The sequence below is a fragment of the Bombina bombina genome, chromosome 6 (genome assembly GCF_027579735.1).
Source record: "Bombina bombina isolate aBomBom1 chromosome 6, aBomBom1.pri, whole genome shotgun sequence".
NCBI classification, from domain to species: domain Eukaryota; kingdom Metazoa; phylum Chordata; class Amphibia; order Anura; family Bombinatoridae; genus Bombina; species Bombina bombina.
Window position 1 is genome coordinate 147836982 of NC_069504.1, and position 16592 is coordinate 147853573.

At 40.1% G+C, this 16592-nt stretch overlaps 1 long non-coding RNA gene across 1 annotated transcript in view; it reads left to right on the forward strand.

Moving 5' to 3' along the window:
* Positions 1 to 285: 285 nt before the first annotated feature.
* LOC128664984 (uncharacterized) overlaps positions 286 to 16592 on the forward strand; it is a 38819-nt gene continuing 22512 nt past the window's right edge. The window contains exons 1-2 of the long non-coding RNA XR_008402959.1: positions 286 to 325; positions 12457 to 12535. This is a non-coding gene — a long non-coding RNA (uncharacterized LOC128664984). The remainder of the gene's footprint in view (positions 326 to 12456; positions 12536 to 16592) is intronic.

Sequence of the window (16592 nt, forward strand, 5' to 3'; positions counted from 1 at the left end):
AAACATACAATACCCCCCCAACATTACAACCCACCACCCACATACCCCTTATCTTACCCAAACAACTTTCAGGATATAACAACTTACTATCGTTTACTGTGCCTTTAAGACTGTCATTTGCCTTACCCTATATAAACTCATTCCGGTTACCTTACAGTTCTTGGTGTTTTCAGTCCTAGATAGATCCTTTGTACACTTCAGGGGTTTCCCTGCTACTTCCTGCTGCAACCTTGTGCTGTCACGTGACGTCACACGCCATTCTGTTTACTACGGACCGGGTGAGTCCTGTAAGCTAGCTCGTCTGCTGCATTTAACTCCTCATAAGGTACCTTATTAATGTTATTTAAAACTTATTGCTACCTTATACCGTAGTGTGAACTCTGGGACTTTTGTGCAACTTATTTCCTGACTTTCCTTTCAACTGAAACACAGTAAACTTACTATATTTTGTTCCTCATTATTCTTAGAATTGGTAAGTCTATCTTTTAAGTAATCTGCTGTGTATGCTGCGCCCATCAGCTATAGATTACTTTGAGAAGCATACCTAAATTAAGGAAGATATCCAACTTCACACTGTTCTCTCTTAACATTTGTTGACGTATGATATCTACCACACACAATATATTTTTATCTAAGAGTAACTTATTTCTACAGTTGTGGTTCTTAAAACATACGCTTTATTAAATGTTTTACAGGAAAGGAAACCTGCACTACATATAAAGTGTCATTCTGAAATAGGAATAGGAATTATTCTATCAGTATTTATTCCAATCCTACAATAACTTGCACATATTGTTACATAATTGTTACAGTAAGGGCCTAGCTTGGACAGTAAAATACTTCAAGGTATAGTGGTAATGATGTAGCTCTGAAATAATGTTATTCATAAAGTGGCCATTATGGTCAAATTATTTACCACTAATCTCTAGTTATATCATTGGCTAGTTATAGATATAACATTTTTTGTTAGGTCTAAATAGATCAGACTAGTACATTCACGTTTCAGATGATAGACCAGTACACACTGTTAGTTTATGAATATAGTCCCTCAGAATTTTCTACTACTTTTATTGTAGTATAATGATTGAATACACACAGTGATAGTGTGATCATGCTCCCATAGGTATATATTGGCTCTGAAATGTACTCTTTATGTTTCCCCCTGGACGATGTCAGGATGTATATGCATATATATTGTTTTTAACCTGTTTTTAAAATTTGTGTGTTCACATCCATGTTGTAACATCACATTTAGCACATATTACACTTCATGATGAATACAATGGCCTGCAGTGGTTTAGGGGGTTTCAACTAATATGCTCAAGGTTTAGGTATGGTCTAGATTTTTACCCAACACAATACATGAAATAGGGTGATTAAAACGATGGTATGCGGCACTGGTTTAACACTTTAAGTGTATTTACTGCCACATTAATGGATTCATCATTTCAGTGATCATCCCACAAGAGGGGTGGATATTTGAATTAGTCACATTGTTGATTTGTGTGTTGTACATACACGAATATGCTCTGGATTCTCTCATGGACATACCATCTTACGATTTTAGTAAGATTACACTATTGCTCTATATATGGTCTGTATATGTGATATAGACTAGCAGACCACTCTATGAGGTGGATAAAGCCGGTTTTTTAATAGATTCGATACTCCTAGTTTTGGAGGGTTATGGTGAATACGTTAATAGTGCTTTTGAAAAGGAATATCTAAAATGACCATCATCAAACACTCTAAGGTAACTCATTGATCATCACATGATTTGGTGATATAGGGGAGTGTTAATAATGCTGGTTTGACCTTCATTTGTACGTAGAACTCTGTGTTGTTTTGTTCTTAGGGGATGGTGTACGCCCAAGTGGGCCGACGAGTTGGAGCAGTGATGGCTACAATTGGTTGGTAGTAAGTTACATGCATGCCCACCTAGGAATGACAGCTCTTTGAATGAATGTGGCACCCCGTCTAAGTTGACATTACGACGGTAATACAAAGGGGTCTTTTGGAATAGTGGACTGGCATTTTCACCCCACTATGCACTTCACAGATGACAACACGGCTTGGTGTTATAGTACCTCGCCTAATTATTGGTTGGATCTGTATCCGTAGGCCCTGGGTATAAGACTGCGGAGGATTTTTTTAGTATTTGTTTTTAGTATTTGTTTGATCATGTGATCGTGTTGGCTCAGGGATGGATACTAGGGTGGTTTTAGCGATCGTGGCTTCATGAAAAAACTATATGTTGACACTATCATAAGGTATAATGGTGTGCCGTAATTGGAAGAGCGGATGGTGATGCAGACTTATCGGCTTTTACATTCTCTAGCCAGATTACGTTGATGAGTGAGCGATGTCTATATTTGCATAGATACTGAACAGATCGGGGCAGTTATAGAATGAATGTGGATGACATTAGCAACTCTGACCACATTGTGTAGTAGATAATAGGTTCAATTCCACCAATGATGAACGGGTGAGTTGGGTGAGTTGCTCGTGAAAGAGTGTTTTCAATATACTCTAGAGGATTGGTTGAGAATAGTGGTGTGTGGCCCCGTCCGTGAGCATGGTTGGTCCTGTGTTATAACATGGGAATCTATGATCATAGTGATGTTTTAGCTCTTTGTAATTAGCTATATAGCAATACACTAGGTTGTGTTATGTTTATAAGAAGGTGCATGACCAGGGCCGATTAATTGGAGCAGTTATGGCTGTAATTGTAATTAAATGAGTTGATGGTGATGGAAACTTGTCGGCTCCTACATTCTCTAGCCAGATGATGTTGATAATATGCGATGTCTTTATTTGTAGAAATATTGAATTGACCGGGGCTGTAACATAAGGGGTGTGGTTGTTGTCAGCACCTCTGACGTAACACAGTGTGTAGTAAACAATAGGTTCATGTCCACCAATGCTGAACGATGGGAGTTACACATGAAAAGGTTGTTTCTGATACACCCTAGATGACTGGCTGAGACCAGTGTTGTGTGGTCCCTGTCCGTGAGCGTGATTGGTCCTGAGTTATAACACAGGAATCTACGACCATAGTGATGTTTAAATGCTCATAGGGGTTATTGAATTTAGTTCTAGGAGTATAAAATACCCTGCAGACCTTGAAACAATAAATATACACTTACACACTGGTTTATTTTTTGAATTGCATTCACCAACACATAGGATTACACTTAATGATTAACACATTGTTAACCTATCAGAAACTTTGTTTCTTCTGTCTTGGCACACAGACAGCCGTGATTGGCTGAGATGAAGGGAAGGGTTTCACTTGCCTTTAAAAGTTTGTCATTTTGCACAGATGTTTGTCAGAGGAAGGGACTGTTTTTGTGTCCCGAAACGTCACATTAATAAATATTTGTTGTATCAAAGATGGCTGAAGACCAGTGAGTGCTTAATACCTGAACTTATTCACAAATCTTTATAGCACCCTGGCTGTTGTGGCATGATGGTGAGAGTGCATACACCTAACAACGATTAATATATATATATATATATATATATATATATATATATATATATATATATATATATATATATATATATATATATATATATATATATTTCTGTATATATCAATACAGATATAATCATCTATATATATAGGAATAGATATATATATATTGTGCCAAAATACCACCAAAATATATAAAGAAATATATTTTTATGAATAAACAGACCATATTCTGCTATGTGAAGATTGAACATTTTCATATTTTCATGTCAGGCTAGCGCATTTGAGAATATGTGATCATGCTTACGTGCGAGTAGGGTGTTTTTTTCCACTTTTTTTGCTCCATCGACTTCTAAAGGGGAATACGTTAACTCGGTATTCAAAGTTTGGATTTTTGAGTGCATTGTGTTAGCATGCAAGTGAAAACTGTGTGTGTGTGTATGCTTGTGTGTGTATGTATGTATATGTATGTATGCTTGTGTGTATGCGTGTATATGTGTGTGTGCAAGTGTGTGTGCGTGTGTGTTTGCAAGTATGTGTGTGTGTGTGTGTATGCATGTGTGTATGTGTGTGTGTATATGTATATTTATGTGTGGTGTGTGTATGTGTGTGTATGTATGTGTTTATGTGTGTGTGTGTGTATCTATCTATCTATTGGGTACTTGTAAAGCGCAAACTAATCACCCGTGAGGGTCTCAAGGCGCTATGGGATGAGGAAAAGAGGGGGGCTAAGGGAGGACAATTCATTCGAAGAGCCAGGTGTTGAGGTCATTCCTAAAGTTAGTAAGGGAGGTGGATTGTCTGAGGTGCAGGAGGGTGTTCCATGTCCTAGCTGCCATATAGGAGAAGGATCTTCCTCCAGCTGTTGTTTTCTTGATGCGGGGGATGACTGCGAGTGCTTGGTTGGCAGAGCGGAGTTGTCTGTAAGGGGTGTAGAAATTGATGCAGTGATTGATGTATTCGGGACCGATGTTGTGGAGGGTTGTGAATGCGTGGGTTAGGAGCTTGAAGGTGATTCTCTTGTTGATGGGGAGCCAGTGCAGGTTCCTTAGGTATTCGGTGAGGTGGCTTTGGCGAGGGATGTCGAGGATGAGTCTGGCCGAGGTGTTCTGGATGCGTTGAAGTCGTTTCTGGAGCTTGATGGTGGACCCGGCATAGAGTGCATTGCCGTAGTCCAGTCGACTACTGACAAGGGCGTGGGAGACAGATTTTCTGGTTTCGGTGGGGATCCACTTGAAGATTTGTCGCAGTAGGTGGAGAATGTGAATACAGGTTGAAGAGACAGCATTGACTTGGCAGTCCATGGAGAGTGATGAGTCGAGGATAACGCCTAGATTTTGTGCATGTTGTGTTGGAGTAGGAGGGTGTCCGAGGGCTGTGGGCCACCAGGAGTCATCCCATGCGGACGGTTGTAGTTCATCCAGGTGGTGATTGCTGTTAGTCCTTCATGGACGTTTTTCTTAGCGGTGGCGGGGTCTCGGGTGAGTGAGATGATTAGCTGGGTGTCGTCGGCGTAGGAGATGATGTTGAGGTTGTGTCGTTGGACGATGGCGGCAAGAGGGTCCATATAGATGTTGAAGAGGGTGGGGCTGAGAGAAGAGCCTTGGGGTACGCCGCAGCTGATTGCTATGGGATTGGAAGAGAAGGGTGGGAGTCTGACTTTCTGGGTTCTGCCGCTGCGGAAGGAGGTGATCCATTCCAGGGCCTTATTGCGGATGCTGCTGTCGTGTAGGCAGGTGAGGAGGGTGCTGTTCGACCTCAACTTGTGGTCGGGAGGGAGGTGAAAGAGCAATTGCAGCAGGTGAATGGTCCTCTGGTGTTCGTCGGGGATGCGAGGTGGCATGCTGATGATTTACCGGTGTTGAGAGAGCGGAGGGTGCTGGCGTTATAGCGGTGGCGGGTGCGGAGGTCATGGTTTGTGGCGCTGGGTGCAGTCCAGACGTGGACATGAGCTAACAGGATTGCCTTTGGTGCGCCGTCGGCGCACCTGCTGCGCGGTTGCATGGCAACCGCAAGTAAATAGAGGTGGGAGGGTTTGGAGCAGGAAGGCGGGCGGGCAGCAGCAGAGGGAGCCCAAAAAGATTAAAGGGCAGGGAGTCCCAGAGGGGACTCAGAAGCTGCGGAAGAGACCGCAAGTAAATAGAGGAGGGAGGGTTTGGAGCAGGGAGGCAGGCGGGCAGCGGCAGAGGGAGCCACAAAAAGATTAAAGGGCAGGGAGTCCCAGAGGGGACTGAGAAGCTGTGGCAGAGATCGCAAGTAAATAGAGGTGGGAGGGGAAAGGGTTTGGAGCAGAGAGGCGGGCGGGCAGTGGCAGAGGGAGTCACAAAAAGATTAAAGGGCAGGGAGTCCCAGAGGACTGTGGGTGTATGTGTGTATATGTGTATGTATGTGTGTGTGTGTGTGTGTATGTGTGTGTGTATGCGTGTGTGTATGTATGCTTGTGTGTGTGTATGTGTGTGTATATGTATATGTATGTTTCTGTATGGTGTGTATGTATTTATGTGTGTGCATGTATGTGTGTGTATGTGTTTATGAGTGTGTGTATCTATGCGTCTGTGTGTATGTGTGTGTATGCGTGTGTATGTGTGCATGTGTGTATGAGTGTGTATGTGTGTATGAGTATGTGTGTGTATATGTATGTTTATGTGTGGTGTGTGTGTATTTATGTGTGTGCGTGTATGTGTTTGTATGTGTATGTATGTGTGTATGAGTGTGTGTATGTATGCGTGTGTGTGTCTATGCATGTGTGTGTGTGTATGTGTGTGTGTATGTATATGTGTATGTGTGTGTGCATGTGTATGAATGTGTGCGTGTGTGTTTTTGTGTATGTGTGTGTGTGTGTGAGTGTGCTTGCTACAGCAAGTACAGTTTGCTAATTATTAATCATCTCTGTGCATTTCCTAATGGAATTTTTATATATCGATGAAGAAAAAAATACATTTTTGTATCATAACCTGTTAGTGGAGCTGTCAGTTTCCATCCACTAAATTAATCAGCTAGCCAAATTTGTATCCCATTCCTTTTTCTTGAGTACCTTCCCCAAGCTATACAGCCTGCAATTTATCTTTTAACAGAAATATTATAAATTTAAAATAAATCATCAAAAATGTTCATTTAAATAAAAACAGGCAACAACATTATTTATTAAGAAATCTCATTAATTATGTATGATTTAAAAACAAGATTAATATAAAGGCAATGACAAAGCAACCACACCAAATATCCTGGACATCAAGCACATCCTTTTACAAAGACTAATGAATGCAAAATACCATTCTAAAGTCCTCAAGTAAACAAGAGGCAAACTATCAATTCCATATACCCATGTAGTCTCTCTGCTGTAATAATTTATGATTATAGCCCCTATCAAGGATTATCTCTCCTTTTTTTTTTAACTGATACCCTTAACAAACATAATTGAGCTTGCATGATAATTATTGATAATTTTACTACCAAACAGGCGAAAATACTTCAGGAATCACCCTAAAATATACCCTTAACCCTACTCTCAACATCCAGAATGACCTACATTGGAAAGATTAGACCGGCTGTCCCAACGCTGCTACCAGCCGTGATTACAATCACGGCCTATTGACGCAGTTCCACTGAGACAAGCCGGCTTCTGAGGGCAGAGCACCTGAGTTGCATTCTACTCCAGAGGTTCGGGGATCCGCTCTGGAGCTTAGAACTGCCGCAACAGTGTGTATGATCGGCGGAGAGCACTGAGGCTTTCACAGGTGGTAAGCGGACTATGTAATAACCCACGCAGCCCACTACACACAATAAGCCCAGTCCGACATCCTACCCCAGTCGATAAAGACCTTCCTATTTACCCAGTCACGGATTTACCCTCAATAGACAGAGGGGCTTAGTGTAAAAAGACTTGAGACTTACTTTGGGCCTGCCACCCACGTGGCTCTTATTTGCTATACTTGGGCCTAAATTGCTTACAGTGTGCAATCCACCTAGACTCTATCACATAATACCCTACATCTAACCCTTGCACACCATAAAGGACTCTCTGAAACCTGATTAAACAAGACTAATTCAGCTATGAGCAGTAGCCATCCTGGTGGCCTCATTACAACATCTTCTAAAATTTCACATCAGGATACAGTCCTAGTGAATTGCTGGTATCCCATGAAAATATAGACAGACAAAGAGACGCACCTGAAGTGGAGATTAATTCCACCCCTGACCGGGAGCCTGCCAGTGGGTCATAACCCTCACTCCCTTCCCTACATCATCAATGGATGACACACTTCCCCGGGGAGAGGCACTACTCCACGAGAATACACACACACAGCGAACCCAAGAGGGTCTGAGAGCCATGCCAGTTTCTATAGGAGAGCTCCCCAAGAAACCCAGCCCAAGGATATCAACGTACATATACACCATAATAGCTCCTCTCAATAGGGTGCTCATTTATCTACCTACAGTATATTAATTTACCCTCTACTATGCTGCATGGTAGCTCTCGGATCATGATGGGCTACGCGGTGTGTGGAACACCCAGGGGGAGAACAAACGAAGCGTTACCAATAGGATTCCAGTCTATAGCAGTCTTTCCTGACATCACAATACCCGCTCTAGAAAAGGAGTTCCTTTTCCCTGTTCACTCAAGCTCTCAGGCATCATAACATCAAATACCGCTGGGGATACCCTATCAAACTTATTGCCAACAGGAATGGGACTTTGTACACAGTTATGTCACTGAACAAAGGACTAGACCTACTGAAAGAAGGGACTTGACGGTGTCACCCTCCCTTTTCATCCCAACTCGGGCTCCTAAACCTTTGCAAGCAGCAGCCCCGAAGTGGACACCTCTTCCCCAATGCATAGAGGCTCAGAGAGACAAGGAGGTATCTACCATCAAGATAAGTTAAATATGTCAGGGAGCTCAGTGATAACAGTTGTAGCCTACCCACTATTCACACTCCTCACAGTGTGTGAAAAAATCATTAAACCAAGAAAAAAGGGGGTGTGGGTGGCGCCACTGAAGGCTAACTGTATAACAGATCAAATAAAATCAAATAAATAATATTAATAGTATAATATCAATGTTGTAAATTGATTGCGATCCAATGCATAAAAGAGGTAATAAAATGCCCCTTTGGGTCTATACACAAGGTAATAACTATCAGTATAGATAAATGGATAAGTCACGGGGCTGGGTTATAACAACAAATACTAGTAGGACTCCTATGTAGCTAAAACACACTCAGCTGAAAAATTGTGATACAAATAATGGGGTGTTGAATAAAACTAGTTTAATAAAGGTACATTTACTAATAAAACATTTTATCACAGGACATTCAGACACATATAGCTATAATAGCACCGGTGCTAACAAACTTTAAAAACCTTAATAGAACAATGTTAAATTCATATGAGACTAAAAGTTAATAACGATAATACTAGCTAAGAATAATAAATAAAGAGCTAAATGCATACAAAAAAGGCTCAAAAATAAACCCAAAAATGCAATAAAATGGACATAAGAAAACGTTGTCAAGGAACCTAATACAGCAGCATTTTTCAAAGTCTATTTGGATACCTCTGCTGCGTGAGCACTAGTAATGGTTCTATTTGATACTGTTCCGGACCAGGGTTATAATGTTGCAACATACAGTGAGTAAAGTGATTGTGTCACATGAGTCTTTAAATAACCCGGACTCTTTTTTGGATGTTTGTAACTTTGTAACGAATTTGTGGCTTTATATCAAACTGGAATTAAGTCACAGAAATAATGCTGGATTTTGAATTGACGGTTTTCACTTACTTGAGAAACCACAGACCAGTCTCGGGGTCGAATAACCACCAGGTTAACTTCTTAGCACTTGGAACTTTCACTTACATGAATTAGACGATGTAGCTGGCAGCTCTAAGTATTTGCTGATGCCGTAAGGGAATTCCTTCTGATCCGTCGGTAGTCGTATAGGAACTCAGTGCGCGCACTTTTTTGAAAAAACCCGCTCCTTCCATTCAACCAATCAGCCTTCCTCCTTGCTTGGTCGGTTCAAGCTATTGATCCTGGCTTGATGGTACGGTTCTGGGAGCTCAGTAGCTGTTCATGCGAGGCTTTCAATCAGCCTCTCCTTGTCTTGCAAACACTCTCACAGGTGTTTTAGGGAATCAGTACAATCCACGCGTATCGGCTTTAGGCCTTTGTCAAGATGACTGTTCCCATGTCTTCATCTCCTAATAAAGGCTGCAAAATTAACCCCTTATTGGTTAAGTTACAAACATCATCAAGTTAATTACTTTCATAGTGGCTTCATTTATCCCTTAATCTCCTTCTCCTTATTCGTTTGTTGAAGAATTTTTTCTATTCCTAATTGTCAAAGTCAATCACTATACTGTATTACAAAACATATACATATACAAAAAAATATATAAAAATAGCAGAATCTAATTCATTAGTAAATGGGATATAATTTTTCCTAAAAACAAGCAGGTTTCATTTCTCACCATTTAAATTATTTGAATTATTTGAAGAGCAGAGAAATTTATTTAGTGGAATATCTATTTGGAATATGTACATATATATATTTAATATTTTCAATGTGAAAAAATATTATTTTTTATTTTTTAGACTTCAAAGACTAATCTATAAGGGGCATATTATTGGCTATATCACCTCAAATGGTGAGAAATGAAACCTGCTTGTTTTTAGGAAAAATTATATCCCATTTACTAATGAATTAGATTCTGCTATTTTTATATATTTTTTTGTATATGTATATGTTTTGTAATATAGTGATTGACTTTGACAATTAGGAATAGAAAAAATTCTTCAACAAACGAATAAGGAGAAGGAGATTAAGGGATAAATGAAGCCACTATGAAAGTAATTAACTTGATGATGTTTGTAACTTAACCAATAAGGGGTTAATTTTGCAGCCTTTATTAGGAGATGAAGACATGGGAACAGTCATCTTGACAAAGGCCTAAAGCCGATACGCGTGGATTGTACTGATTCCCTAAAACACCTGTGAGAGTGTTTGCAAGACAAGGAGAGGCTGATTGAAAGCCTCGCATGAACAGCTACTGAGCTCCCAGAACCGTACCATCAAGCCAGGATCAATAGCTTGAACCGACCAAGCAAGGAGGAAGGCTGATTGGTTGAACGGTAGGAGCGGGTTTTTTAAAAAAAGTGCGCGCACTGAGTTCCTATACGACTACCGACGGATCAGAAGGAATTCCCTTACGGCATCAGCAAATACTTAGAGCTGCCAGCTACATCGTCTAATTCATCTAAGTGAAAGTTCCAATTGCTAAGAAGTTAACCTGGTGGTTATTCGACCCCAAGACTGGTCTGTGGTTTCTCAAGTAAGTGAAAACCGTCAATTCAAAATCCAGCATTATTTCTGTGACTTAATTCCAGTTTGATATAAAGCCACAAATTCGTTACAAAGTTACAAACATCCAAAAAAGAGTCCGGGTTATTTAAAGACTCATGTGACACAATCACTTTACTCACTGTATGTTGCAACATTATAACCCTGGTCCGGAACAGTATCAAATAGAACCATTACTAGTGCTCACGCAGCAGAGGTATCCAAATAGACTGAAAAATGCTGCTGTATTAGGTTCCTTGACAACGTTTTCTTATGTCCATTTTATTGCATTTTTGGGTTTATTTTTGAGCCTTTTTTGTATGCATTTAGCTCTTTATTTATTATTCTTAGCTAGTATTATCGTTATTAACTTTTAGTCTCATATGAATTTAACATTGTTCTATTAAGGTTTTTAAAGTTTGTTAGCACCGGTGCTATTATAGCTATATGTGTCTGAATGTCCTGTGATAAAATGTTTTATTAGTAAATGTACCTTTATTAAACTAGTTTTATTCAACACCCCATTATTTGTATCACAATTTTTCAGCTGAGTGTGTTTTAGCTACATAGGAGTCCTACTAGTATTTGTTGTTATAACCCAGCCCCGTGACTTATCCATTTATCTATACTGATAGTTATTACCTTGTGTATAGACCCAAAGGGGCATTTTATTACCTCTTTTATGCATTGGATCGCAATCAATTTACAACATTGATATTATACTATTAATATTATTTATTTGATTTTATTTGATCTGTTATACAGTTAGCCTTCAGTGGCGCCACCCACACCCCCTTTTTTCTTGGTATCTACCATCACACAGGACTCTCCGATTAACCTGGAAACTTAAGCTAAGATACTTTCTCCACATGCTGCTTTTTCAGTTTGAATTGATGTAATGAGAAATTTAGTTAATTATTGTTTATATAAGTTGTTTTTCTGGTTCGAATGGATGTATTGCAAAGTTTAATAAAGTTATAACAGTCACAAGTTGCTATGTTCAAAGTCAAATTGTTATACTGGCTCATTTTCCTGTAATATTGGTTAGAGACCTGTTATGTATACATTCATAATAGCCAGCGTTGGTACCTTTGAGACCACTAACCTGTTTTAAACACTAGCACATACTGGTACCAACCCATAACTTACCCTCAACACAGGTCCCAATTTTGCCTCTTAGAGGTCATGGTCAATATGCCTAGGTCAGGTAGTAGATATGTCACACACTAGTCCACAACCAACTCATCAAACCTTCTAGAGATGGGCGATATCCCTATATGCATACATACTGGATAGATCATATTTCAGTTCTCCCCCCCCCCCCTGGGATATTCCTTAACACCCATTCACCCGGCTATTATTATATTGGATAGTACTACATCTCTCACTCCATCCACCCCCCCCCCACACACACACACTTTTAATTCTCATATTTGATGAGATCAGGGAATTTGCTTATATGTTCGAGTTCCTTGTAAGGCAGTGAACAGGGCCGCCGTGATACACCTATCAGTGTCAGGTACAAAGTGGTTAAGCTGAAACATCTAACTGGTATTCATTGTACTGATTGTTATATGCGGTTTACTGTAGGAGTGTTTTATTACCTATTCTTCAAATAAGACCCTGTTTGATTTCTTACAGAGAAGGTTCCTATATATAGATGCAGCAGTCTCAAGTTGCCACATTCTACAAGGTTTTCTTTGGCAAACTCCACTTCCAGGTAGGATGTAGCTTTCCCCACCCTTCTCCCCCCCTTTTTTTTTTTTTTTTAACATGCATGACAAATTGATAACCCTCACATTTGCGTCCCTGAATTGTAAGGGCCTAAATTCCTCTACTAAACGCAGTCTATTAAGTATCTACTTGCATGCTATTAATGCAAAAGTTGTATTTGTCCAGGAGACACATTGGATGACTACCTCGACTTCCTTACTCAGATCTCCATACTATGCACACTGTATGTCAGCCCCATACACAGATAAATCTAGAGGAGTCGCTATTCTAATACACAAACAGATAAGCTTTGAAAAGCTGTACTTAGAGGTTGACCCTGAGGGCAGATTCCTCATCCTTACATGCAAACTATATGGACAGACGTACACCCTAGTTAATCTGTATGCCCCTAACCAAAACGAACCCCGCTTTCTCAAAATAGTGTTGAACAAAATAGAACGACTTAAGACTGGTATACTCCTTATCGGCGGGGACTTTAACATGATTTGGGACCCAACCTTAGATATGCAAGTTGGTCATAACAAAAAAGTAGATACTTACTCTATCAATACAGCTATCAAATTTTGGGATTACACTACACAACACAATCTATATGACATTTAGAGGGCATGTCATCCCTCTACCAGGGATTGCACATTCTTCTCTAGACCTCATGGTTCATATTCAAGACTGGATTATTTTTTTTATGGATGCCTGGACCCTAAATAGTATCAAAGACGCTAGGACTTGCTCTTGGTCAGACCATGATGCTCTCACTTTTACACTAGACTCCAACTCACACACCACTTCTTTCCCCGGCTGGAGCTGCCAGGCTGTCTATGGTCAGACCCAGAATTTAAAACTCTGATGCAAACCTCTAAACAGGACTATTTGGCGCATAAGTTAGACCCACTGATCTCCAACCAGATAATCTGGGCAGCTATAAAAGCTTACATCAGAGGAGTCTGTATTAGAAAGCAAACCTACATTAAAAACTACGAGGAGCACCCCTAGGGCTCCTAGTTGCCAAGCTAATGGATAAAAAAATAAAATTAAACCCTCTCCAGACATAACCACAGAAATAGAATCCCTACGCAACCAGATCAAAGATATAGAAACTGAATGAGTACAGGAAGCAGCCCTTTGCTATAAACAGCTATTATATTACCAAGGCAATAAGGCTTTGTCCATTCTTGCACATAAGTTGAAAGGTAGATCCGCAAATTCTCATATCCACGCCATCCAAAAAGAAGGCAAACTGGTCACTGCCTCCAGAGATATAAGTGAGGCATTTGCCGCATATTATACTAAACTCTACAACATTTGTGATTCTGTAGCAGACGATAGCTTCCAATCCTTCTTAAGGAAACTTAAACTCCCCGCACTATCAGAGGAAACAAGAGGAACTTTAATGGCCCCATTTTTGATGACTGAATTAAAGGAAGAAATTAAGCAATTGCAGAATAGCAAAGCACCTGGTCCTGATGGCTTCACTGCAGTTTTCTACAAAATTTTCGGGGATTTCTCTCACCTTCTGAGCGCTTTTGCAAAGGCTAGGGAATGTGGATCTTTTAGAAGAGAACTTTTAGAGGCCTTGATCCTTACCATCCCAAAACCCAATAAAGACCCTACTCTATGTAATAGCTACCGGCCCATATCTCTCATCAATATAGATGTCAAACTGTATGCTAAGCTCTGGGCCAATAAGTTGCAAACTGTCACTCCTTCGCTCCTACATCTAGATCAAGTGGGGTTCACATGGGGTTGAGAGGGTCTAGATAACACCAGGAGGTTGCTTGATATTTTCACTGAGGCCCATAGACGGAAGGTTCCCATGCTGGCCCTTTCCCTAGGTGCCAAAAATGCCTTCGACAGGGTCAGATATCAATACCTGTGGGAGGTTCTACTCCAGTTTGGATTTCCTATAGAAATAGTAACAGCCATACAGGCACTATACTCTCCCCCTCATGCAAGAGTCAGGGTATGGGGTTCTGCTCAGAAGAACTCTCAATCACCAATGGAACTCGCCAAGGCTGTCTCCTATCCCCATTCCTTTTTGCTTTAGCTATAGAACCCCTGGCCCAAGCCATTAGATGCTCTGCTGTGATCCACGGAGTCCCACTAAGCCACCAAGGTGAAAAAATAGCACTGTTAGCAGATGACATCACCTTATTCTTAACTAACCCTATTGGATCACTCCCAGTGCTCTTTGACCTCATAGCTTAGTTTAGTGTCTTAAGCTATTATAAGATTAGTTTCTCTAAAACGGAAGCCTTGCCAATTCATATCCCGCAGTTTGAACTGGAGGTCCTCCAAGAGTCTCAAATGGGAATCTGAGACTATTAGACACCTGGGATTGTAACTAGCCACCAATATCCTTACAGTAAGAGACACAAACTATAATACTCTAACTCAGAACATTATGAGTCTCTTGAACTCCTGGACCTTTTGTTAGGTGTTCTGGCTGGGCCGGATAGCCTCGGTTAAAATGACCATTTTGCCAAAAATTCTATATCTCTTCCGCTGCCTACCTCTGAACCTACTCATAGAGTTCATAGACAAGTTAAATGCCCTGATTATGAGATACATATTGCAGAACAAAAAAACAAGAAATTCCAAGAAAATATTACAATAAGAAAAATAGATAGGGAGAGGGGCAACAAGAGATAATAATATGAGGGAAATGTCCCATACCCAGTAACACAAAGAGAGAAAAATTTTGAATACATGTTTTTTTTGTGTGTGTTGTGTGTGTGTGTTTTGTATGAGTGTGTGTGTGTGTGTATCTTGTGTGTATGTGTTTTGTGTGTGTTGTGCGTGTGTGTGTGCATGGTGTGTGTGGTGTGTGTGTGTGTTTTGTATGTGTGTGTGTGCATGGTGTGTGTGTTGTCTGTGTGTGTGTTGTGTGTGTGTGGTGTGTGTTTTGTGTGTGGTGTGTGTGTGTTTTGTATGTGTGTGTGTGCATGGTGTGTGTGTTGTCTGTGTGTATTTTGTGTGTATGTGTTTTGTATGTGTGTGTATTTTGTGCGTGTTGTGTGTGTGTTTTGTATATGTGTGTGTGCGTGGTGTGTTTGTGTTGTGTGTGTTTTGTATTTTTGTGTGTGTAGTGTTTGTGTATGTTAATCAAAATTTCTAAACTATGAGAAGTTCCTGCATCCCAGAAAACACCTACTGAAATCCATGTTTCTGATCTCGGTTAGGTAAATTTCACCATACTCCAACCTCGTGGGAGAGAGTGAAATATATACAATTTTAAGAGGCATTTTACAGAAGAATCAAGTAATAAATTAGTGTATTTTGTAATGCTATTTTTAATTTTGAGACCTCATCCACGTCAGATTAATACCTTTGCTATAGGAACCAGAGTGTCTTAGGTGTAAGGTTGTGCACTGATGCAGCATTACTAACTAAAAATATATTTTCAGTACAGTACCAATAACAAATTAGACTTAATTTGGCCAGATTACAAGTGGCACGCTATTTAGTGACTTTCGTTTGCACGCAAACATTGCTAGAAGTAAACTTTTAACGCACGTGGGTTAGTGTGCATATTACAAGTTGAAAGTAAAATGTTTGTGTGCAAGCGAAACCCAATGCCCGCTAACTTCAGGGCTTCGGATATCACGACCGCATTTGCCCCATAGACTTTCAAGAAGTGCTCTGTTAAAAAAAAATGTAACATTTATTGTTCTCCGACACCGCGTTAGGCCTACATCGCTAAATCCAAAAGTAGTATTTCACATTCCAATGTTCTTCACATAGAAGAAAATATATATATACAGCTATAGATGTATACAGCCTCTCTCTTTTGGTTTGTGAATTGAGTCCTGAACCATCTGCTGCTAAATTCACTGCTTTCTGTTGCTATTGTATCCTATGCAACTCTCTCTTTTGGTATGTCGAAAATAGAAGTGTATATGTGCGCTACAGAAGCGAAGGAGTTGTTATTTTTAGTCTAGGAAATCCCTAATTATATTAAATTATATTGATGCAATATCATTAAAGCAATATGTTTGATTCAATAAAAAACAGAATTTTATAAATTGTGGATGTTTATTGCTATA